Here is a 24,193-nt window from a genome sequence, read left to right on the forward strand (position 1 = left end):
CATGAGGACAATGTTGCCATACCTCAAGCAGATGCCACCTCCCTGCACAGCTTCTTCCAGCATGTACTGACTCCATTAAGTGGTCATTAGAGAGAGCTGATCTAGATCCTGGAGTCCTACAGCTGCATTGTGAAGGAACAATGACAAAACTTTGTAGGATCTCTGAATTTTTAGGATCTCTTTCACTGCTCTTTAGGCTAAATTGTTCCATCTCTTCTAGCTCATCTACTAGTAATTTGAGTGCTAAATTGAGTGACATAGCACACCCATAACTGAAGGGGTTTTATTATGCCTTCCTTCCTTGACTTTTCTATGAGTCAACTCAAGTAGCTGTATTACTTATTTTCCCTCAGTGAACTAAGAATGAGTTAGAGTGGTGGGAGAGGTGAATGTGCACATTATATGACGTGAGGATGACTCATAAGCATGCGAGGATAAGAAGCATCTCTGGATCTTAATCAGCAAAAAGTATTTCTAACAGCTCAGAAATGCAACGTTTGCCTCTATGTCTACATTACCTGGGCTAGCATGGGAGAATATTAGGAAGGATACAGGTAAGCACTTTATATTATATGTGCAGCTTGGAGAAAAAATTGTTAGTGCTAGCTCAAGATGTTATTTAATAGTGTACCTGGTGTCCAAAATCACTATTCTCTACAGGGAAGTGTGCTTCATTTAGTCCTCCATAGCTAACTCTAACTACATCGTACATCAATAAATTCACTACCCTTTTGTTTTATGACAGCAGAGCCATTGGTACTGCACCTATACTTGGGAATCTCTTCTTGTGATCACTAACTCTTTTCTTAAGAAGTTCCTGGATATAAAGTAACATGGAAGTAGTAGGAAATCAAGACTTGGAGAAAGAATGCTATATTAACATATTTTTTTTTATTTAGTACTCTTATGTTGAAATGCTCAGAATTTATAGTCTGAATATAAGCCAAGTCATTCCACTCACCATTAAAAAATCCAAATGAAAGATATTTCTTCCATCAGGAGGCACCAGTAATCATACTTCACTCTTACTCAGGATATTTTATCCACAGATCTCAATGCACTATACAAAAAATTCTAAAAGCACTTAAGAAATTGATTGAAAACTGGTTCCTGTGCTTTAATTTTTAATCCTGTGATTTAATTTTTCTTTCTTTCAGTTTAAACTTTTGATATTTCTCCCATAACAAAAACTAATTGGAGTTACACAACACTGAATATTGGGTGAATCAGTGATTCAGACCCCTGCTTAAGATGTAGTTCAGGACTTGTTGAACAGGCTTGGGGCAGCAGAGATTTGTGCATTTATGGTAAGATCTTTTTGAATCATTCAGTGCTAAATGTAGTGAAACTCTTAGCTGCAAATAATTAATATGATCAGTCTCAGTCTTCTCATTTGTACTTTGTAAACAGACCTTGGATCTCATCAATTTGTTTGCTATTCATTATCGACTGGCTATATCACAAGAATGAATTTCAGTTTGTGTGAACAGCATTTATTCACTGCATCTGCTGTTCAGTATTGCTGCTCTCACTGCTATGTGGGATTGTCACTTCAGCCCTACAGCTTTGTTTTTCTCCCTTGATTGGTTTAGCGGTCAAAACATCAGGCTAATTGGTGTCTTGGGATAGGGAAGGTAGCAACTGTGGTGTTGTGGTACTAGAATCAAGGAACTCATAAACAGTGTAAATTAATAGATGGTCTGGCAATACAAAACTGGATTGAGACTCTCCAGACCACTGGCAGCAAAGATGTACTGCCACTGAAAGTGGAGTGGGCTGTGGCACAGATGGATGCTAAGTAGTTGGTGAAATAGAATAAGCTTGCAAACAAGAGCATGAAATCACTAGTGAGTGAGGAAGGAAGGAGAAGGGATAGAAAGAGTAAAGGAAGCAGGAGAAAGCAAGAGAAGAAGAGAGCTATAACCCAAATGAAAAAGAATTAGCAGTTTTATTTCTCAATATTCTCCTGTGTAATTGCTTTCTGTTCTTTCCTCTGTTATCCTGTAGACTTGTGGCAACACTTTTAAGCTGCTTAAGTATATAGGTTTTAGCTGTTCAGGACTTCCAGACTGACTCTAAAAACTTAAACAAGCAGCTTTTATGCTCCCTTGGTATTTATAAGGCATCATCACAAATTATATCCTGTCTCTAATGTTGCTTATAAATGAGATATGGAATAAAATGGAAGAAGAATTGACTGAATTTGTTTGAATAAACATAACTAGTATTATCCAAATTACTTTTCAGTTTAAGTTTAAGCCATTTTTGTTTTTTGCATATGCCAAGACTATTATTCCACTAGGCCTGCTCATCTTTAAAAGAAGGAAACGCTTAATGATGCTTCTCTATCCTAAGTATCCTGTAGCAATATCTCCGTCTTTAAGTATAATAAGATAATCTATTTGGGTGATATAATGGTAGGAACAGCTTGAGCCATATGACTCTGAAGAGAGATCCCTGGGCAACTATACCCTTACAGTTTAAGTTTCCCAGCCCTCATGGGAAATTGGTCCAATTACAATATTAGCATATGGAATGTTGATCTCCACTGCCTTTGCTTTCTCTACATGGGCTGTTTCTTCTCTTATCCCTAAGGCTGCAACTTCTGTTGATGGGGACAGTGGCCTTTCTTCATTCTTTATTTTTGAGGCTCAGTTTGGTCTGAGACCTTCTTTTACTTAAGTAGATAAAAAAGCTCAGGGTACCTAGGTGAAATTTCACAAGTTGCTGCTTCAATTTAGCTCTCCCACCAAGACTCTAAACCACACTTCTGCTTACTTGCTCCCCTTTCTCCACCTCCATTCTGCTCCTCCCCCCACTCTCTGAGAGTGGCCAGAAAGGAGAATTGGAGACACAAAAAGCAAAGATCAGGGATTGAGAAAAGAACAATTTACTGGAAACAGCAATGAGACAAGAAAATAGACAACAATACTAATAACAAAAGTATACAAAAGAGAAAGTGATTTACATGAGAAATGCTCACTAAGGACTTCAAAATAGTGAACAGTGGTGGACAATCCTGACATTTGGTTTTTTCTACCAGAAGCCAGGCTCTTCTTATCAGAAACCAGAGTCCCTTTCCCATGTCGCTGGCAACGACATGCGGTGGTACTGAATGACACCAAGGTCCTGGCTGAAACTACAACAGTAAGTGACACTAAATGATTAATGTCCTTTATTTCTTCACACAAACCAAACTAGATAATATCCAATCTCTCAATTTCATGTAATCACAAAACTGTACTAAATACTTCAGTTTAGAAATTATGTCAACAGGTTTCTGGAAATGGTTGATTAGGGTACTTTGGCAGATTTACTGTCAACATTGTTGCATTGTGACATGAATATCCAGACCATCCAAAGTACTGAATTTGATAGTGCTAACCATTTTCGTCTCACTTTTAAAAATAATAAATTTGCAGAAATTAGGCTCACATAGTACCTGAGAAATAAAGTTAATAAACTCTGAAAGCATCCATCTTCCAAGAGCAATTTATTTTGCAGCTGGTCTTTCAGTGTTTCATACTTGCCTGGGGATGACCAACAATGTTAGGATATCTGTGTTAGAAGGAAGAATGATTATTTGCTCATGTTATAGTTCTATACCTGGTATCTAATTACCTCTTAAAAGAGACAATAAAAGACTGGCAATTCTGCCTAAACTTCACTGATAATCGTATTGTACTGTCTTTGGTACATTGCCTTCTGTTTAGGCAAGCATGTATCAGTGGGAGTGCATGAGTTAGCCTAAACAATACAGTTATTGATCATATATGATTTGCTATTACATTTTTTCTCTTATTGTGTTTTCTGACAATACATAATTTCCTTCTTTAAGAGGACACAACTTTTAGATTAATGATGATATGCCAGATGATCTACTGTTGTGCCAAGCATTAAAAGACTAATATAAAGGTAAGGTTGTTCATTTAAGCAGAAAGGAGTTGCTTGTAGCTTTGATGGAAGCCTGTCTTCCTGTACTGCCTCCATGTGACATTTCTGGCTCAATTTTCTGCTTCTCTGAGTCTTCAGTGACAATCCTTTCCTTTGACTATTTTTAATCACAAAGGAAGCTTGACTATGAAAATTAACAGAATGTCAGAGAAAGAAATATGAAGTTATTATGATATTATGGTATTATATTTGGAAGCGTATTTTCTAAAGTCTGAATTATGGCAGCCCTCAGCTGCCATAAAGTAAGGTTAACTTAAGTTTAAGGTAACAGTTTTAACTAGAGTAACTGCATTCATTTATGCTAGCATGAGTTGGCTCTGTGTTTTAGAAAGAAAATGTGCTCTCAAATCCCAGTGGATAGTATTTTAGTAAACACTTTGATTCTACTCATTAAGCCCTTTGAAGCTTAAAAAGCTTGGGTCATTCTAAAGTGATGTTAGCTTGGCTGTGTCTTGGGGATCACCAATAAAAATCAATTTAAAGGATGAGAATATTCAATGCTCACAGTTTTTTTTTCAAATATGAGTGAATCTAAATCACTCAGGTTTTCAGCAAAAGGGCTAATATGCTAGAAGGACCAAGAGGTTATTGTAAAGTTGTACAATATCATAGTTATTTTACTTATTTAAATGTATCTTGGCAGCAAAACTACAGTATCTGGCAGCATTTAGAAAGCAATCTTGAACTGATATAAAGTGGCATGCTTACTGCTGCTTTTCCATATTAAAGAGAAAATTCTGTTTTTTAAAGCTGACTGTCATGGTTTAACTGCAGTCACAAATGAACCCAGTATAAATGTTTGCTCAGTTCCCCCCTGGTGGGATGGGAGAGTGAATAAGAAGTACAAAAATGAGCAAACTCATGGGTTGAGATAAAGACAATTTAAAAGGTAAAGCAAAAGCCACACATACAAGCATAAAAACTGAGGAATTTACTGCTTTCCATGGGCAGCCAGGTGTTCAGCCATCCCCAGGAAAGCAGTGTTTCATCATATGTAGTAGTTGGGAAGACAAAATCTAGAACTCTGAACACCTCTTCCTCCTTCTTCTCTTCCGAGTTTTATATGCTGGATATGACACCATATTGTTTGGAATATCCCTTTGGTCAGTTGTGGTCAGTTGCTCCATTTGGATTCCCTTCAATTTCTTGGATACCCCGGACCTACTCATTGATGGGGTGGTGTGAGAAGGACTTATTCCTGAGTATGTAAGCACTGCTCAGGAATAGCTAAATATCTCTGTCCTATCAACACTACTTTCAGCACAGATCCAAAATGTAGCTGTATACCAGCTACTGTGGATAAAATTAATTATATCCCAGCCTGAACCAGCACTGACTCAATGAAAATTGCTACATTCTTTGATTCAGAGTGTGAAGGTCCAAAGAGCAGCTGCCTTGTTCTAATGTATTCAGAAATTGTTGCATTATTTGTGAAAAATATGCTTTGTGATAAATTGTATTATTTTGCCTTTTTTTCTCTTTTTTTCTTTTTTTCTTTTTTAAATAAGAAGTTCATTGCCTGTTTTTCCTGTTTAATTTATTTATTTTGGGCTATTATGCTACAGTTTTTTTTCCATTCTTCTCCTTTCTAAAGATTACACTGAGCCTTTGTCCATTTAGTTATTCTTGACTAATACTTCAGTTGCTTATTTCTTATTGAGAAGTCTTCTGTCCCCTTTTTTGCTTTATTTCTCTGTAGTTACTGCTACAATGGTTAGGTCTGTGTTAATTTTGCAAGTGTCTTCACTGCAAATAATCTTGTTCATTTAAAGGAATAAGGTTCTGAATGAATATAGTAGAGTAAAATGTTTATGCACAGCAGTTCACTAATCATCATGTTAAAACCACTCAAACATGTTGCCAATATTACATTTCCATCCAACTCATGCATTATATTGAAAAGATGGATTGTTTTTACTTTCTCTTAATAGAAACTCCTGAGTATGTAATAGAAGGGTTCAATAATCTGTGACCCATCCAAGGCTTGGTCTCTTTTGAGTTACAATGGGAATTAAGTTCTTGAAAGGGTGCTTGAAAATAACCTGAAGTGCTCAAATATCAATGATTATGGTCAATGTTCTATTTGAAACAACTTTGCTTTTTGTGTTTTGATGAGACAATTTATTCCCCCATAGTGAGGTTTCAACCAAGAGACCATGCTCTTATTTGGATATACTGTTATTAATGATGTAAGGGTCTTCTCATGAAATAGAAGCCTAATGTCCAACAAATCTGTTTGGTTGCAAAGCAAGACAAGAATTTGAAAAGAATTATTAAATCAGTTAAAATTTGATGCCACATAAAGGGTGAAATCTAATTAATTCCATAATTTGACTCACTCATTGACACCTCAATCCATTCCTCATTAGTACAGGGTTTGACAAAAAAATTAGCTTCTGCCACTCATTTATATATGGTGATATTATTACAGCAAGTCAAAATAAGGGAAAATTACCTTGATTTATATTTCTTGACACTGATGGGGTCTTTGCCAATAGAAATAAGAATCTAACATGCAAATTCATTATTGCCTTTGAGAGTTCTGTCAGATTTTGGGTTTGCCCTATTCAATTTTCTTCCTTTCCCTCCACCCTCCTTTGCTGCAATGACCTTTTAAACAAGAATGGGAACTGACAGACTGACTACCTACAGAAGAGAAAATAATTAAGCTGACCAGCTGCAGCACTGGTAAAAGCAGAGATTGTAAACTGAAAGAGAAAGAAAAAGGAGAAAACCCATTTTTCCTCTGATTTTTTTTTCCATCGTACTTCTTCTGGGGTATATATTACTCTAAAGATTCTCTATTTCATCCATTAAAAATGGTGTGTTATATAATATATTCTTAAAATAGAATGGATATAATAGAGCTCTGAATTGTTTTGATACATTTAAAAAAAATCTGCAATGCCTCATAACATATTCAGTTTAGAGAGGGTGTTAATAAATATTCAGTTTATTATACTGTCCTGCCATGCATTTTAACTATCTGCAAAACGTATTTATTTAAATAATCGTATAGCTGTGCAATTGACAATAACTGGTACATTATGCATGATTCTTGGCTACTAATAGTGAAGATCAACTGCAGTGTTCCATTAGTGGTTTTCAGTTTGTTGCTGAGTTTTCTGTAATTGATGCTACTCGAGACAGTCCTCAAAGCTGCAAAACCAAAAATAGTGTCTCCCATCTCTAAGAAAATCCTTTCTCAAGGGTTCCCTTTCCTTCACAACTAGAATGAGAGTGGGCTAGAGAGAGTGAGAAGACAATCTCACATTCTCCATCATGTGTCATGATAAAAAGCTTTTCCTGGCTTCTCAGCAGTCAGTGACATTCAGTTACTCCTGCCAGTTTGCAGCACAGGAACTTGCTCTATGGGCTGTAAAAGGTCAGTTGTTTGTGGTTCTGTGACTGTATGTATGAAAGTGACTGTACTTATCCCATCATCCTGATGGGAGCAGCTTCAATCTGGACTACAGAGTTCCATCACATAATCTGAGAAACCTTCACACCACATGTGCAGTGTAACACACCCAAGTGCAAAGACCTAGGCTGCGAGGAAATGGCAGGCAAACCTGTAAATTTAATTTGTGATTGAGGGCACTTGGACCAGTTGTACGAACAAGGCAACAGGAGGTTTATGGAGAGCAGCTGGGAGTGTGTCAAAGTGCTATCTGGAGTAGAGCCTTTTCAAAATGAACATTGAACAAGGCTCTTCCCCCTTGGGAAACTGGCTTATATTGATGGTATCTGAAGTGGTATCTCCATCAGAATTTGAATATCTCTTGGTCCACCCTTGGGAGAAAGGATTTTTGTTTATCTCTAAGAAGCTTGGCATTATTCAACACAAATGATAATGTGAAATTTAGCACGCTGGTAGTAGATTTCTTTCCCTAGCTAATGGAATTTCTACTGAATCATGGATGTCTTGAATCAGAGTTTAATTCTGCAGATGTGCTGGTGTTAAGATCAGCAGAGAATTAAACTCCAAATAAGACACTTCCCTTTCCCTGACACCTTTCAGTAAGTGAGGGACAAATTTTTAAAAAAGGCAATAACAGGGCTTGAAGTAACAATTTACTGAAAGCACAAAGCAATGGAAAAAGACACACACAGTAACAACAGCAACATTAATGGCAAAAGTATACAAAAGCCAAGGTGTTTTATCCAGAAAAAGGTATTCTCCACTGAGAACAAAACCAAGATGATGGACGCTCCCTGGAGGATGCATCCGTGTTGTTTCCCCAGACAAAGGCGATACAGCAACCTGGATGAATGGATTCCCATGCCCTGTGCCATGTGGTATTTGGGGAAAAAAGGCAAGATGGTGACTGTTTCCTTTCATTGCCCGTACGGTATTTGTGAAACAAAGGCAATGTGATAAAAGAGCTCCCACAACTAATGTTTCCCCCTTCCCACCATAAAAACAATGAAAAACAAGGACAAAGGAATCCCTCTAAGTGAGGTGGTCTGAGCAGGTATTGTGCAGCCACTTTCAGCTCAGACGCAGACAGTTGCTTGAACTGCAGCTTCTATCTCTGAAATGTTCCTGCTCCAGTGCTGACTCCGTGCCACCCCAGCCTTTCGGGGTATGGCCGTGTCTCAGACTGTCCCTTCAGCACCAGGCCTGGGAGTGGCACCGCTGTCCCTTTCAGCACCGAAGGTCTGTAGTCACACAGGAGAAAAAGTGAGGTGCCAACGTGTGGGTGGCAGAAGAGCCGAGTCTGCAGGGGTTGATGGTGACAGTGCCTTCACTGGAGAGAGCGAGGCATGATCATTATCTGGCACCCTGTCTCCTCCTGCTGAAACCCACAGCCCCTGTGATGATGGGCTTGGTATAGAAGAAAAAACTCGGTCACACACAGAGTATTAAACTCTATCCTTTTCTCTGTAACCAGGACAGTAGAAAAACTCTTTTGTATAGCCAATTTTTTATTTGACATATCATTTGTAGACATTGAACCAATACATCCATTAACTTTGAATGCTTTGCACAACAAAGAAATCTCTGCATATAAAATGTGTACTGGTATGCAGAGTACAGAATTCCACAAACCTTAAACCCTTACAGCATGGATCAATGATTACAGCTACATATAAACCCCCAGGAACGAGAATTTGATTTCTCAGGAACAAGACTCAGTTTGAGATCAGTAAGTGGTGAGATGTTAAAGGCATTAGGCATTAAGGTTTACTGCTGACAGAGTAGTCTGTCACCATGCTTGTATTATTACAGAAATGTTACCAGTATATTGTTTTCATATACACACAGACCTACAATATATGGTTCAGTTATTTCACATATTTTATAGTGTAGTAGGGCATTAAGGCATATGGTAATAAAATAGCCAGTTGTTCTACACATTTTGTTTCTTTTGTTGGTCATGCAGTGTAATTTGCAATATACTCTATAGGTCTGAAGTAATGTGTTTCCCTTTGTGTTTTCTGAGTTGGCTGAATTTGTGTGGGGCTTTTTTGTTTTTTTTCAGGACTGTGCTTTTACATATCAGACTTTAAGCCCCATAAATATGGTTGCAAGAGAAGAGTTTGATTTGGCAGGGTGGCCAAGTTGTGCTGCTCAGCTGTGAGACACTGAACAACAGCCTCCAGCTGAAGTTGCTCTTATGGGGATTGTGTTGAGAGAAGGGGCTGGTACAATATTGTCTACCAGGACACAGATACTATAGAGAAAAGGGTACTTTCAAGCCCCAGAGCTGCAGAACATGTAGAGTGTTCTGGGTAGCACTGACTACTGCTGGGAACAACAGAGAACCTGACAACTTAGAGCTGCTGCATCTGGAAGATCCTAAATCTTGAACAGTGGTAGACCAAACCCTGCTCTACCTATTTATTGAAACTTGATGGTCTTGAAATTCCAAGATATTGATTGTCACACAATGTTGAGATACCTGGCATACCTGAATTTGCTTCTATCAAGATGAGACAAGGATAAACAAGAGATACATTTGGCTTGTAGAATGGACACATATGGATCCAACTGAGTGGCAGCCTGCACATCACACATCCTTGGATTATGAAGAGCAAGGTTTACCTATAGAAGGACATTCTCATAGTCCAATAGAATAGCTCCAAGCAGAAGCTATAGAATGGTATAATTTATATTATGGTGTTTTTAATCTCAGGTAAAAAAATACAGTAGTTCTGGTTTCATGATATGTGGTCCCCTTATGGATGATAGCTGTAAGTATCCAAAAGCAAGAAATAAAAATATTTCTTTAAATGCAAAATATTATCTCAGGAAAAAGGCTGAGAGATTGATAATAATCTATATAAATGTTTATGCACACATAAATATGTATTTGAAGCAGTTATACACCCAGAGGATCTCCAGAAAAAAAGACAGGAAAGTGTCTTTTGTCCCTGCAGGAACCTATTGCATGTAAAACTGCAGCACAGGCACAGCAAGTAGACATAAGCCATGTGATAAGAACAAGGAGAAAAGCTCTGTTCAGTGCCCTAATGCCAGGAATATATCTGGCAGCTGCTGCTCCCTTGCAGAACAAAAGTATATAGAGTACATGCTGTATGTCTGGGAGAGAGTGAACTTATGAGATGGACTGACTGATGATGACCTGCCCTCACAGTCAGTTCTTTGTGTTCACATAACAGTGACAATCTATTCTGAGCACATTGCTTGTCAATTTGCCATGTGAGTAAGCCTGTATAGAATGGTCCAGATTCACAGCACGTGCAACACGAGGTGTGGGCATCAATTTGCATGCTGGACTGCCTGGAATTGAGATGATGAAGTCCATCTCCTTCTGTTCCTTCCTACACTAATCTAGTAAAAGTACCCCAGGCTGCAAATCTGATTTTCCTTATGTAAATTGGTTTAGGAATTTTAATTTTCTTAAAAGCTATGCACTTCAGTAAAGCAAACATACTTTAACTCTTGGGAAATAGTTGGCATGTAATAGGTTACAGAGATTGGAAAGGTAGTTTGTTTATTTGGGATGAACAGATTCTTCATGTGCTGATGTGTCTTAGAGTCCTCACAACTTCTGTGTGACATCAACTGAAATTTACAAAGTGCTGTGTTAGTGAAAGTTAATTTGAAAATATTTGCTTGCTATCTAGCATTCCTTTTACAGAACAGTCAAGGAGAATAAAATGAAGAATTCATTGTAAAACACATAATTTTAAGGGAAGATAATGAAAGATTTTACTATGAAAAGATAAACAGAAGACAGTTTTAAAAGCAAATTGTACAAGACGGAGGCTGTCTGGCAGACCAAGCATCCAAATTATATCTGATAGTTTTTTTCTAAAGCAAAACCACAAAACCAGCTAGCAACCACCAAAGTCTGCAAAATTCTGGTCGATTTTTTAGAAAAGCATTTATAGATTAGATGATAAATAATTATAAAGCCAGGCAGTTCTTCATACCACATCCTTGCTGCTGGGTAGAGATGTTGCTTAGCAACACTTGAACAGGAAGAATCCTGGACTGGCTTGTGTGGAGTGTCAGTGCAGCTTACATTATGTCCAGAGAAGATTCATACTGGGTTCATGAGCCATCTTTTAGGCCTTTCCTTGAAACATATTTTTTTTGTAAATAGATATTTTGATTTCTTTATTTAGCTACTTGTCCATGCTAGACATTTCTGTATTTCATATATATGAAGAACTCCTTGACTGCGCAGAACATAAGTGACATTTTGGAACTATGGAGGTAATGGTCTACAATTTCTGAAGATTTCCTACCTCTTTCTAGAATATTTGCAAATATATCTACTCAGCAATGTAAAAGCTCACATTTCCATTCACTGCTATGCCACCCACACCACATGTATACTATCTGGTTTAGTGGGAAAAACCTTTAAAATACTTCCTGGTTAAACAGGCATTTGCTTTTCCCTCTTCTACCCCTCTTCATCCTCTTCCTGCTTGGTCTCTGCCTTGACCATTAGTTTGTGACCCTCCCTATTCACATGTAATCACAGAATCACTGGGTTAGAAGAGACCTTCAAGACCATTGAGTCCAACCCATGCCCCAAAACCTCAACTAAGCCATTGCACCAAGTGCCACATCCAGTCTTTTTTAAAACACATCCAGGGATGATGACTCCACCACCTCCCTGGGCAGACCATTCCAGAACTTTATCACTCTTTCTGTAAAAACTTTTTCCTGATATCCAACCTGTATTTCTCTTGGCGCAGCTTAAGACTGTGTCCTCTGGTTCTATCAGTTACTTCCTGGACAAAAAGACCAACCTCCACTTGAGTACAACCACCTTTCAGGAAGTTGTAGAGTGATAAGGTCACCTCTGATACTTATCTGAAAGTCAGAAAGGTTCTTGGGCGCTGACTTTTTTTCATAACCTATTAGACCAGGAAAAATGAGCAGGAAGGTGCTTGTTTTTGTATGTAAGTACTTGTTCTTGCTTCAATTCAGCAGCAGATTGCATTTGTAATTTATACTTATCCAAAATGGATGTAGAAAGCTACTGTTCTGATTTCATGGCACTTTCTGAATGTTTTTGTAATTTATATCTTGTAAAGTGTTTGCCAAAATCACCATTTTATTTCCATTTTGCAGAGGTAAAAAATTTCCAAAATAATTGCAGGGCAGTGCTGGATTTGACATGAAGTAGCTTTATGAAAACATATGAAACAAAGGTATCAACACTGAAGTCTTAAACCAGATAAAACTCCTAACAAAATTATGCTTACTTAAGGATTGTAGGGTACAGTTTCCATTTCCTGGGAAATGCTTTGCAGTTTTTAGTGCCAGTGTCTATATTGAATATTTGCACATATTTACCACTCATCTCTGGATTTACTCAATGTAATCCAAATTAAACTGAAAACTGGACTGATTGTGATACAGAGATCTCTTGTAGATGTCTAGTCATAAACCCAGAATATTTAAACAAGAACTCTTAAATGTCTTCCTTAAACCCCCTCTATTCCCTGATGTCTCACTTACCATTGATAATAGCAACAGTCTACTTGTCATGAAGATGCATTATTTGAGAGTGTCTTATTTCTTGTTCCATTTACCCATCTGACTTATCAGCCTTTCACTTCTGAAATAGAAAAGTATTTCAACTTTCATACTCTCCATCCTAAAACCCTTGTTCAAAATATTTGTGTTCTGCATATTGTTCTCTTGTGAGGCTTGACAAATGTGGTCTAGTCCTCTCCCATCCATTCAGAAAATTATTGCAAAGATCAACTCTTAACAGCCATTTACTGACTGGGCCTCTCTCCTATAAAACATAGGGTCCCACTCTCCACATGGACTCTTAGCTCACATTCACTCTTGCATTTTTGGTTTCCTATTCTGTTTGCAGTCATTTAATGAATTCCTCTAAGATATATTTTAGTTCAGGGCAGGAGCCCTAGTAGCTGTGAAGTTTCTGAATTTGTCTGACTGGTTCATTCATCTTAAGGCCACTCAAAAAACCTACTAATCCTGTGGCTGCATTCTGTGTTTGTTGTCTTCAAAGCTGACACTGAGGAACAAAACAAAGCTGCTGCATTATGTGATGTGGGTGGCAGTATTGTAGGGATCCCTGCTCTCGTTTCTCTTATGTCATCTGCTTCTGTTTTCATTATTTCTGGCTTGATGACTAAGAGATTGGAGCATCTGACATTTGAGTGGAGGCTGACATATGAGGAGAGAGCTGGGATTGCTTAGTCTAGAGAACTCAGAGAGGCTCTTATAAAGTTATATAAATACCTGATAGAGGAAAGTAAATTAAACAGAGCCAGAGCTTCCTCAGTGGTATCCAGTTAAAATACAAGAGGTAAAAAGGAAAAAATAGTTGAAGAAATCCCTCTCAAACAGAAGAAAAAAACATTTTTACTGTAAAGCTAATTAATACTTGAACAGAGCACCCAGAGAGGCTCTGGAACCAACATTCCTGGAGAGCAGCTTGTTCTAGATGATCATGGAATTGAACAAGGTGATCTCCAAAGGTTGCTTCTAAGCTCAGTAATTCTGTGTCCTTCTGAATTTCTGCTTTGAAGTGCAGCCTGTAGCAATTAAAAAAAGTGAAAAGCAAAACCAAAACCCTTGAAAACCCCTAAGAGTTTTTTTTCCCCATGTTGAGTGTGTAGTTTTTTTCAGCTTTTTATTTTTGGGACTCATTTGGCTTTTGCCATTCTTTTTTCATCACAGACAACTATGAATCTAGGGTGCTCTCCTCTCTGTAGGAGTTGGATGCAACATTTTTACTGGACTTTTTTTGAGAAATCTCTGCCCATACTGTGTAAGCGGAGATGAATGCAGAGACCACGGTTCATGGGTGGGAAGAGTAAGGTGTCTTCCAGAAGGGATCAAAATACTGGTGCCACATTGAGTTGCACAGCTGAAAAAACCCACAAGAAGAGGTGGTGGGAGAAGCCTTTTGTGGCAAGGCAGCCACTGTGTTATCAGTGGATCACCTTGAGTGTAAACTCTCAGCTGAATGCTGGCCTAGCTGCTGGCCTGCACTGGGACCTGGGAGCAGAAGGGAGGCCAGATCCTAGCAGGAGTCTGGGAGGAAAGGGTTCCCAACTCCAAGTGAGGTGCTTGCTACAGGGTGAGTGGAAGGCAGCTTGGCCTTAACTGCCATGGGGCTTTGACCCTGTATAATTTTCAGAGTTTCTGGATGTGCTGGCAGTGCTGTAATTATTTTATCTAGCCAAAATTATCCTACTGAAAGAGGCAATAATACAGATTCAGTTTTGTAATTTCCACTTTTTTTTAAAAGACTCTGTTCAAGTGCCTGCTTCTGTAGGTTGTTTTAAGAGCATATCTGCAACCACAAATTCTCCAACATTTTCTTCCAAGTTTCTGCTTTTATAATTTATTTCTTTAACTGTATTCACTGCATACAGCTAGCAAGCCTTTTTCCATTCAGAGTAGCAAACTTCATGCAGATTTGCTCTCATGGATCAATATAATTTTCCTCAGTTTTCTGTGTCTAATGCCTCATACTGATTCACCAAATTACACAATAAAAGCTTTGATTTTTTTTCTGAAGGCCCTAAACATTAAAGAAAAACCAGAACATTTAGTGACATTTTGACCTTTGGATTCTTTTAAAAAATGGCGTAAAGTTTTCAGCTAGACTGACAGCATTTAAAAAGGAATGCCAGAAATACATTTTCCTTTATCTTAAAATCTCTAAGGATTTTAACACTGTTAAGGAGAAAATAGTATTATAATTTCCAAGATAACAACTCCTGCTGCAAATGCTTCTATTATGTTTATAGGTTCCCTTATAAAAGAGTTGGATACAACCTCAGTATTAAAATTTTCTTGTCTAGATAGCACAGGCACAGAAAACCAGACTATGTTACATTCATGGAATAGAGACAAGACTTTTAAAACTGTTTACCTGAAGGTATATGGAGCACTTATTTTCTTTACTCTCTTCATAAATGTCACTGATAGCCATCCCAAATATACGCTTTTTTAGAAGACTGGAATCTACCTTGGGCGTGCATTGGAGCTGGATGAAATAGAACATGTAAAACAATCAGTCACAGCAAAAATAGGTCCTTTTGTAGGTTTAAATTCTTCTGGGGATGTTTGAGAACTCACAATTTCATAGTTGCTAACTAGACCCACTGTCATCATTATTGTACACTCACATTAAAATAGCCACAAAAGCAGAAGGTGAATTTTGCAGAGACTGAGAATACTAAAACTTTTCTGTTCCTCCTTTGGATTATATAAAAGTGGGTTTTTTTTCACCTTCTGAACAAATACTGTGATGTAGCTATTAAACCACTGCACAGAACAAAGGGAAACTATAAATAACAGGGAATTTGAATAGGAATTTTAGGAAGCATTGCTATATCTGGTTAGTAGTTAGCATCTCTGGTACCACATTATATTTTATAGTACTGAAAAATACACCGTCTCCAAAATATTGTTTTTCAATGCTGTATGTCTTGTGTTTATTTGTATGCCACAATGCACGAGAGGCTGTTTCTAAGTCTAGGAAATTTGTTTTTCAAAGCCTAAGGGAAAGTTCTGTTTTTCCAAGGAGCCTCGCTGAGAAAACATTCAGTGTGGTTCAGTTTCAGAAGTTCAGTTATTAAAAAAAGTTGAATAATGTGTTTTAGCCATATGTATAGATTTCACTAATATTTTACAAGAAATGAACAAATGCATTAAAAATTTTGAAAAGGAAAATGTATTTTTTCTCATGCAACATCTTGAAATCAATTATTCAGCAATACTGGTGTTTGAAAGCTTGGGATCTTCAAAAGAATTTTGATTAATTTGATTAGTCTTCTTACATATTGAAATCCCTCAGCTGTATTTTCTGAATCAACAATGATACATTTTTACACTTTTTTATAGAATATGTATAATTACCAAAACTTCTGGTTTCTCAAAAGGAAATCTCTGTTCACATGTACAGAAATTAAGATAAATAGTCATATAAAGTATTTTCTTTACTAGTCCTATATTTGTCAGTTTCAGCAATATTGTTTGCCAAATGACATTAAAAAGGTATTCTAACATGACTGTTGAATATAAGGATAATAATATGTGTTGAACTCTCCAAGTGAAAATGGGCTAGGCCAGTGGCCCTTCCACAGATGTGCTTTGAAGAGGCAATTTGTACACTTGTTAGCTAATTTTTATATAGTAAAAAAATAAATTAAAAAAAAATTACTGCCCATCACTTTTTAACCTCTTTTTCCTAAGGAATTTCCAAAATTGGGTTTTTCTTTTTTATTATGACACATACTACATAAAAATATTGACCGCATAATCTAATGATATTTGTATCTACTGGACAAACACGGCACCATTTGTTGTCCATGTAGGGAGTTTTATATTGTGCCTTAGCACAATATGAGCCTTTCAGTATTTATTTCTTTTTCATTCTCTTCTAGGTACTCTTTTCAGTCCTGCTGTTTTCAAAGAATAATTGTAGCAATTGGATACAATAAGGCAAATCCATGGTGGGGACAAATTCAATTTTTCAAGGAAATAGGACACATCAAATATTATTTCTTCCTGCTGGCTTGTAAAAAAAACCAACAAAAACCACTCAAGAAAACATCAAGGCCTGAGATTAAAAACAATCCTACAAATACCCTCAGTGATAGGCTTTGCCTATATGTGTAAAGTCAGTTAGGCATGTTAGCATTACCAGAATAAGGCTTTAGTTTATAAATATAACTTGCCATTCAGAGGATTTTGGCTTCAAATTCACAGAGTATTAATATTTCTGATAATTCTTGAATACACACTAAGGTAAAAAATGGCTCAGACTGGCACTTATTCAACAGATGTGCACTGTGTTTTATGCTTGAAGGAAGAATTAATGAAAGCCCTCAGTGGTGGCCTGTTTCTACTCCACTTAAAGCCAGTGTGCACTTTGCCATTCATTTCAATAGAAAATCTGGGTAAACACTATGCATGTCTAAGACTCCAATATGCTTGTTCAAAAAGAATCAGAATTCTTAAGCTTTTCTTACCATATGCTATCATATTAATAAATGAGGCAATTTGAATGCCTCATGGACAGGACAGGACAGGAGATAGTCAAAATATCAGTGAGCATCCTCATAGATTCAGATTCAAACAATAGTTCTGTTAGAGAAATAGCATCTCCTGCAAAAGGCCTCCTGTAAAAATATGCTTTATAGTTAAAAGTAAAAGTAAAAAATATCCTGATAAACTCCATGTTGTTAAAGCTGGAATGAGAGTAAAAAGCAGAGTTATAGTGGTCAGCAATATGATCAGGCAGACACCGATCACAATTAAAAGTATTTTGTATTTTATATTCATCTTAATGCTATTTCCATCATCTGACCTTCAAGAATGTGTAAATGATCACATGAGGAAAAATTTATTTCCTCGCCTTATAATGGGTAGCTCTTATTTTGGCCTTGAGAAGTGCACACAGTGTTCTGGGACCTTTGCCATACCTGTGCTGAATAGGGTGTGTAAATCATGAAGTGTGACTCTGTTCTACATTTCTTTTTCTTTCAGCAGTTCTTACTGGATGCTTTGCTTCATTTTTTAAAACGGACACAAACTGGGTAAAAAAACCTCCATACTTGCATCCTTAGCAAGACTGAAAATTCAATTCTGATAATGCAGTGGAGATTTATCAACATTTTCTCATCAAATAGATTTTGGCTACAATCTGTTAGATATTTTAAAGGATGAAGTAATAATGACCCCAATATAAAATTAGGTAATTGAAACAGCTTTCATTTATACATTGTGCCTGGCATGGGGAATTTGACTGGTATCTGATAATTTATAATCTATGGATAAAAATGCAGTTTCCAGGTTATTAAATGTGAAAAGGTCATACTTCAATAAATGAGTAGATATTAAAAGATTTTTCAGAGGACACCTTAAATCAGTGCTGTTGACAACCAAAGAGACAGAACTATTTAAAAGAGGAATGCTATTTTCCCTCCTAAAACCAGAGCTCCTGCATTCTTTGATTTTGCATTATACCCCCTCAGAAACGTTGTACTGCTGTATATCCCTCTTAGAAATGAAATTATGGATGTACTGCACTTTTGTTTATGTGTTTGTTTTTAAAATCTGCAATTGTTTAATTAAGTTCCAAAATATTTTTTTCAATTTTTTACTGATTTTTTTTAATGTAAAGCCTACATCAGCAAAGGCAAATTTTCAAATTAATAATAGCCATCTGGGTTTATTTACCCAGGTAACTTCCTTTAAATCATACTGATATTTCTGGAGAAGGCAGTTTAATTTCTTGGCTAGTAAAATGAAATGAAAATATTAGATAGAATATAAACTGTTTTAACAGAAGTCATCAGAAATTACTTTGAAAGCCAAGGACATATTGTTGTACTCCATACCTATTACAATCAGTGCATTCATTTTCTTAGAGCAAATATTGTGAGGCATTACATAAGAATATTTTGTGATACTGGTCTCCGAAGTGCAGAGAGGATCTACCATATTCTAGGGTTTGTTTTAGGATTTGATAAAGTGTTGCTTTGGTATTTTGCCTGTAACTGACCCAGAATGTGAAAATTCTCTCTACCTGCCCTGTTCAGATCAGTATTAATGTAGAAAGAAGGCTGGAGGAGGAACCTGAGTGTCACAATTTCCTAATCCTTTCCAGTCAAGAAAAGGAATGAAATGGCTGCCCTTTACTGCTTCAGGGATCAGCCAGCAGGAGGCCATGGTGGAACTGTCTGTGTCTGCACAAACATACAAAGTTCGACAATGACAAGCCATTTTTGAGCATCCAGCCTGTGCACCCAAATCACAGTGGCTCAAAGTCATACACTAGTTCAAGGGATTTTCTAGTGCTAACTGGTGCTGTGCTTAGCTGGCATGTGCAGGGCTTGGTTAAGCTGAGATCAGTGGCACTATTGCTGCTTTGAGTAATATCTGTTTCATGAACCCTATTTGTGCAAAAACATGGAGACCTTGAAACTTTTTCTCATTGACTAATGACAGAAGCCAATTCTCAGGTGAGGAACTTTGGAGCAATATTGTCAAATCCCATAAAAAATCTCAACAGGTAGCTTTCCTTCCACTGGCAGCTTGTCTTCAAAGAGTTGAAATTCTGGAAAACTTACTGAATGAATGCCTTTAAGGCAGGGGCTAAAAAGTTCCTCATCAGAAGAAATATCTAACTGTGGAGTGTAACTATAGACCCTCTGAGACACTAAACCCCATCAGAAGGCTGAGTAGATAAGGTATTAGCTATGACCAGGGACAGCAAGGCAGGGAAACTGCATAACAAGAGAGGAGTTGCTACCTCATTAGTTTCAGGTATCTAGAGGTAGGCTGTAGGTAATCAGATTGTTTTAGACAAGGTCATGGGCTTAATCATTGAGATTTTTTTGTAATGAGAATTAGTACAGAGGTTCATAACCTGGGTATTTGGACAGACAAAAAAGAAGGTAGAAGGTGCTTATGGAGAGCTCTGGTCTAGGTGATTCTAGCACTGTTTGCAATTGCAGTCAGTATGGCATAGATGAACTTCCTTTGTCTGGCAGTGATAAGGCGTACCAAGCATGGAAAAGTTGTGATGGATCTAAGTTTCTCCAGCAGTGTGGAGATGATGACAATATGCAGAAGAGAGAATGTTGCATCTTTTATGTTTCTGCTTTCTCTTTCTCCCTTTGTATATGCTTATGTGTTGTTTTAAAGGAAGACAGAAGTATGAGCTACTTCAATATTTTTCTTTTCATCCAAAGGGACAGATACTGGTTTTTACCAATTAAAGGTACCTAAAGTGGAATCATTATCAATGCACATTTCCATGCAATCAAGGTGAAAGTGGAATATTGTTAAAATGAAATAATAGTATTTTACAGTTCACAGATTTCTATATTTTAGAAGGTTACAATATTCAAAAAGATATTACAGTTGAATCTAAAACAGAAATAATTTGAAACAGGTTTCTAATGCATTTAACTATTTGATGTGGTAACAGAATTTTTCTTCAATTCTAACTATTTTGATTATGGGACATCTAAAGCCAAATAATAGGTTAGTCAATTCCTCTGTGTTTTGGGAGTTTGGAAATCTGATGTATGTTGTAGTCATGCCTTTATGGGCTTTGACTTTAGTGGGCCAATGTTGCAGTTCTTAGAAGCAAAGAGTTTCTAGTGTGCACTATATTTATGTTCAGCAGATGTCAGAGTCAGGTTGTGGTTTTGTCTGAAGCCTCAAACTGTTGAAGTGAAAACTATGTCTTTAGTAGTGTTTGGACATTAGTTATTAGTGATAGATTCATTGAGGTCTCCAGAGGTCACTTAGTCCAGACATCTTTGATAATGCCTATGGTAAAATACCTCAGCAAACAACAAAGCAAAGGCTGTTTCCTTTATTCTAATTGGAATTTCCTATCACATGTCATGTCTGTTGCCTCTCCTCCTTCTGAAATGTATCTCTGAGAAGAGTTTGGCTTCATCCTCCCTATACCTTCCCACTAGGAAGCTGTAGATAGAGATATGATTTCCCTTGAGCCTTCCTATTTTTAAGAATGAATAAACACAGTTCCCTCAGGCTCTCCTCACCTGTCACAAGTGCATTACTCTTGGACTTGATGCACTGTGTGAAAATCTTTGGAGAACTGTTCTCATAAATGCCACAGAGAAGGGAATAATGACTTCCATGACTTGCTCTCAGAGGCCAGGATACAAGTGACTTAGTGGCTGTGAGGGCACAGTCCTCTCTCGTGTTTAGTTTTTGTTTCCAGGATCTCCAGGTCATTTCAGCCAAGACATCCCACAGCCTGTACTGTTGCATAAGACTATTATATTCCAGATACAATATTTTGCCTTGATTGAGCTTCATGAGGTTCCTGTCATCCCACTTCTCCAGGCTGCTCTGAATGGTAGCCCTGCCCTCCAGCATGCCCTCCTGCTCCCTCTCAATTTGATATTATCAGCAACACTTCTGGGAGTGCACTCTCTTCCATCTTCAGGGGCTAAGGCTGTGTTTCACAACAACTTGGCATAATCAAGAGGTCACAGCTACATGCTTGTGCTGTACAAATAACTGTATGCTGATGACAATAGGATGCTCTAAACTGTGACACAGAGATATGTAAATAATTCATTTTGTTGTCAACCTCTTTAGCATTGAAATATTGAAATTTTGCATTCTAGAGTTTACTACATTGCAAGTCTTCTTCATATTAAAGGCAAATCACAAATAACAAGTAATTTTATGTAGAGATATTAGAATACTATAAAAGAGACAATTGAGAAGTAATTTTCTTCAAGGAACAGGGCAAACTTCTAAACATTTATGCTCCTGTGAAGCTGTTGATGCCTTTTTAATCCTCTTAGAGTGAATTTGCACTTCCTATGTATGTAAGCAATTGACCTCAATGATAACACTTGCTACTACAGTGCTACCTCTGGGCTATCAAATGTTACAAAACTGTAGTGGTAGAATCAACACATAAAGGTAACCAAGGCAACCTCCAAAGAACAGTTGAAATGTAAAGAGTTTATTTCATTACCTCCCTAACAACGCCAGGTGGCAAGGACACAAAGGGACACTGTTGGGCTTGGCTCATCCTAGAGAAAAGACACACACGGGGACACTGGCTCTGTTAGGCTTAGACTATCCCAGTGGGCAGCAGCAGGCGGGGCACTGCCTATCCCAGTAAGTCAAAGGGCTTTACCATGTGCAGTTTATCACAAGACTCAGCTTTTATGACTTCTCTCTCCCCCAGCAGAAGGCTCAAAGCTGTCTGTAAGAGTTCCTCTACACAGGAATTCTACTCAAAACAGGCAGAGGATGAACAATACTACACATAATCAATGGAGTTTTCCCACACCAACATTCTCAGCACTCCCTGCTGCAAGGTCACTCTGAGCTTGAGTAAGAACTATTCCCTCCTCACTAAATCTTTAGGTTTTAACCCTTTTCTCCCAACATTTTATCTTAAAAGGACTTTCAGTTCTGTGTGTTAACAAGATTTGATTGTTAATGTCATTAGGCATTTAGTGTATATTTTCAGAATCTCTATTTTATTCAACATATGAAATGCTTAATCTACCTTGATCTAATTGGATCCTGACCTAGCTCTACAGGCTAGGTAATGTGACTGTGCTCCTTGGAGGTACAGCATATATTATTTTAAATACAGTCATATTTTAATAAGGTTTTAGGGCTTCTTTTCAGCTAGGATGGAGATTCATTCATTGTATGCCATCCTGTGTATCAATAGCCCCTGGTACACAGCAGTAATGACAAAAACACTGCCCCAAACCACAAAGTAACTCTGGTTTTGGTGAGACATCCTTAGGAGAAATGAATCAATTCCCTTCTGAGGGACTCCTCACCTGTTTTCTTCACTGGTTTGGACACTTCTTATTAGGCAAGTATGACATTTATCCTGCAGAAGCCTACATACTCAAATGGAGAGTTAGCCTTCATTCATATAGAACTTATTTTTATTGAATCTTGCTAAGTCTCAATGATGTTTGTTCATAGGAGGTTTCATCTAGGAGTGTGATTTCATTTTATTATTTCCAGTTGCTATTATGTATTTTAACTACAGTAGGCTTTTTTGTACAGTAAGAAAAAAGTTAAAGCCTTCTTGAACAATTCAGTTCTTTGTGAGCTGCCTCTGGGGAGCCACTACACTGAAGGAATTAATTGTATTTCTGTGATTTGTCACAGGACAAAAACCATAAAACTTCTTGGCAATGCTTGTAAATTATCAAAGCAAAAATGTCTGATCCATTCTGTGCATGAGGGCTGTAGTAGTCCCATTGGTGTTGTACTCAATGCCAAAGAAACAGACTGGGATATTGACTGTGTCCTAGAAGGTTTGAAAACACTCCACATGTGAGGCCAGCTCTCTAATGACTACCAGCTTTAATTGCTGACAGAGAAATCTCTTGGTTTAGTCAAGTAGGGGCTTAAAATACAACTTCAAAGTAAAGAGTAGTTAACAGTCATAAGGCAACTGCAGGGAAGCAACTTTTGCTTCAAGTGGGAGCAGCAAACATGCAGAAAAGTTTAATATAAGCCAGAAAAACCTGTTAATCCATTGAAAAGATAAAAGACTTCTTTTTTCCTAATCTGAAATAGTGACATGACCCTCAGCTCTCTGAATTTCCAGCCAACATTTGATCTGATGCCCTTGAGGAATAACTCTTATCAGGGAGATTATGCCCAGAGCTGTATGGTTGAAAAGAACTGTCTCTAGGGAATTACTGCCTGGAGGGAAGTTATCATTAAAGCGCTGTAAGAATAGAATTTGTTTTCCTTTTTTACCTCCTTTGAAATATTTAAAAAGTATAACAGTGTTCTGCATACTAACTTTTGGTATGGTCCTTTTTCAAATGAAGTCAGTATTGCAAATTTAACTCATTTATTGCAGAGTAGGGAAACATAGGATATCAAAATTGTATTGTGTAAATTTTTGTCTCTTATCCTGAGGGATATTCCAGATAGTGCCTGGATGTTGGGTCCCATATTACTTCAGGTTTTCCAAATGACTAAAACCAAAGATGGTATAGGGACTGACTGTTTCATGCAGTAGAAAACAGGAAGACTTGTAGTTGGATTACACTCAGGTTTATGAACTCTAACTTTTCCTATTTATATGTAATATGAATTATATTCCTACTGCACACATACATAGGCACATACACGTAATGCATATATGCATTCAATTACATTTGTAAGTGATAAGAATTATGTAATAACAGTTTACCCCTGCACAACAGAGTCCTCATCTGTAACTGGAACTACTCCAGTACAAACACAAACTCTTGGGAGGTCTCT

The 24,193-nt window shown here is 37.4% G+C and overlaps 1 long non-coding RNA gene across 4 annotated transcripts in view; it reads left to right on the forward strand.

Annotated features, from left to right (window-relative positions):
- Positions 1-400: 400 nt before the first annotated feature.
- LOC110477204 (uncharacterized) overlaps positions 401-24,193 on the forward strand; it is a 103,439-nt gene continuing 79,646 nt past the window's right edge. For 2 of the 4 annotated variants that reach the window (XR_002466545.2, XR_013340102.1), the window contains exons 1-3: positions 401-554; positions 3,044-3,147; positions 3,839-3,915. This is a non-coding gene — a long non-coding RNA (uncharacterized LOC110477204). Of the gene's footprint in view, positions 555-1,157; positions 1,308-3,043; positions 3,148-3,838; positions 3,916-24,193 lie in introns of all 4 variants that reach the window. The other 2 variants (XR_013340103.1, XR_013340101.1) reach the window with 2 other exon arrangements.

This window comes from Lonchura striata, chromosome 6 (genome assembly GCF_046129695.1).
Source record: "Lonchura striata isolate bLonStr1 chromosome 6, bLonStr1.mat, whole genome shotgun sequence".
In the NCBI taxonomy this organism is placed as follows: Eukaryota; Metazoa; Chordata; class Aves; order Passeriformes; family Estrildidae; genus Lonchura; species Lonchura striata.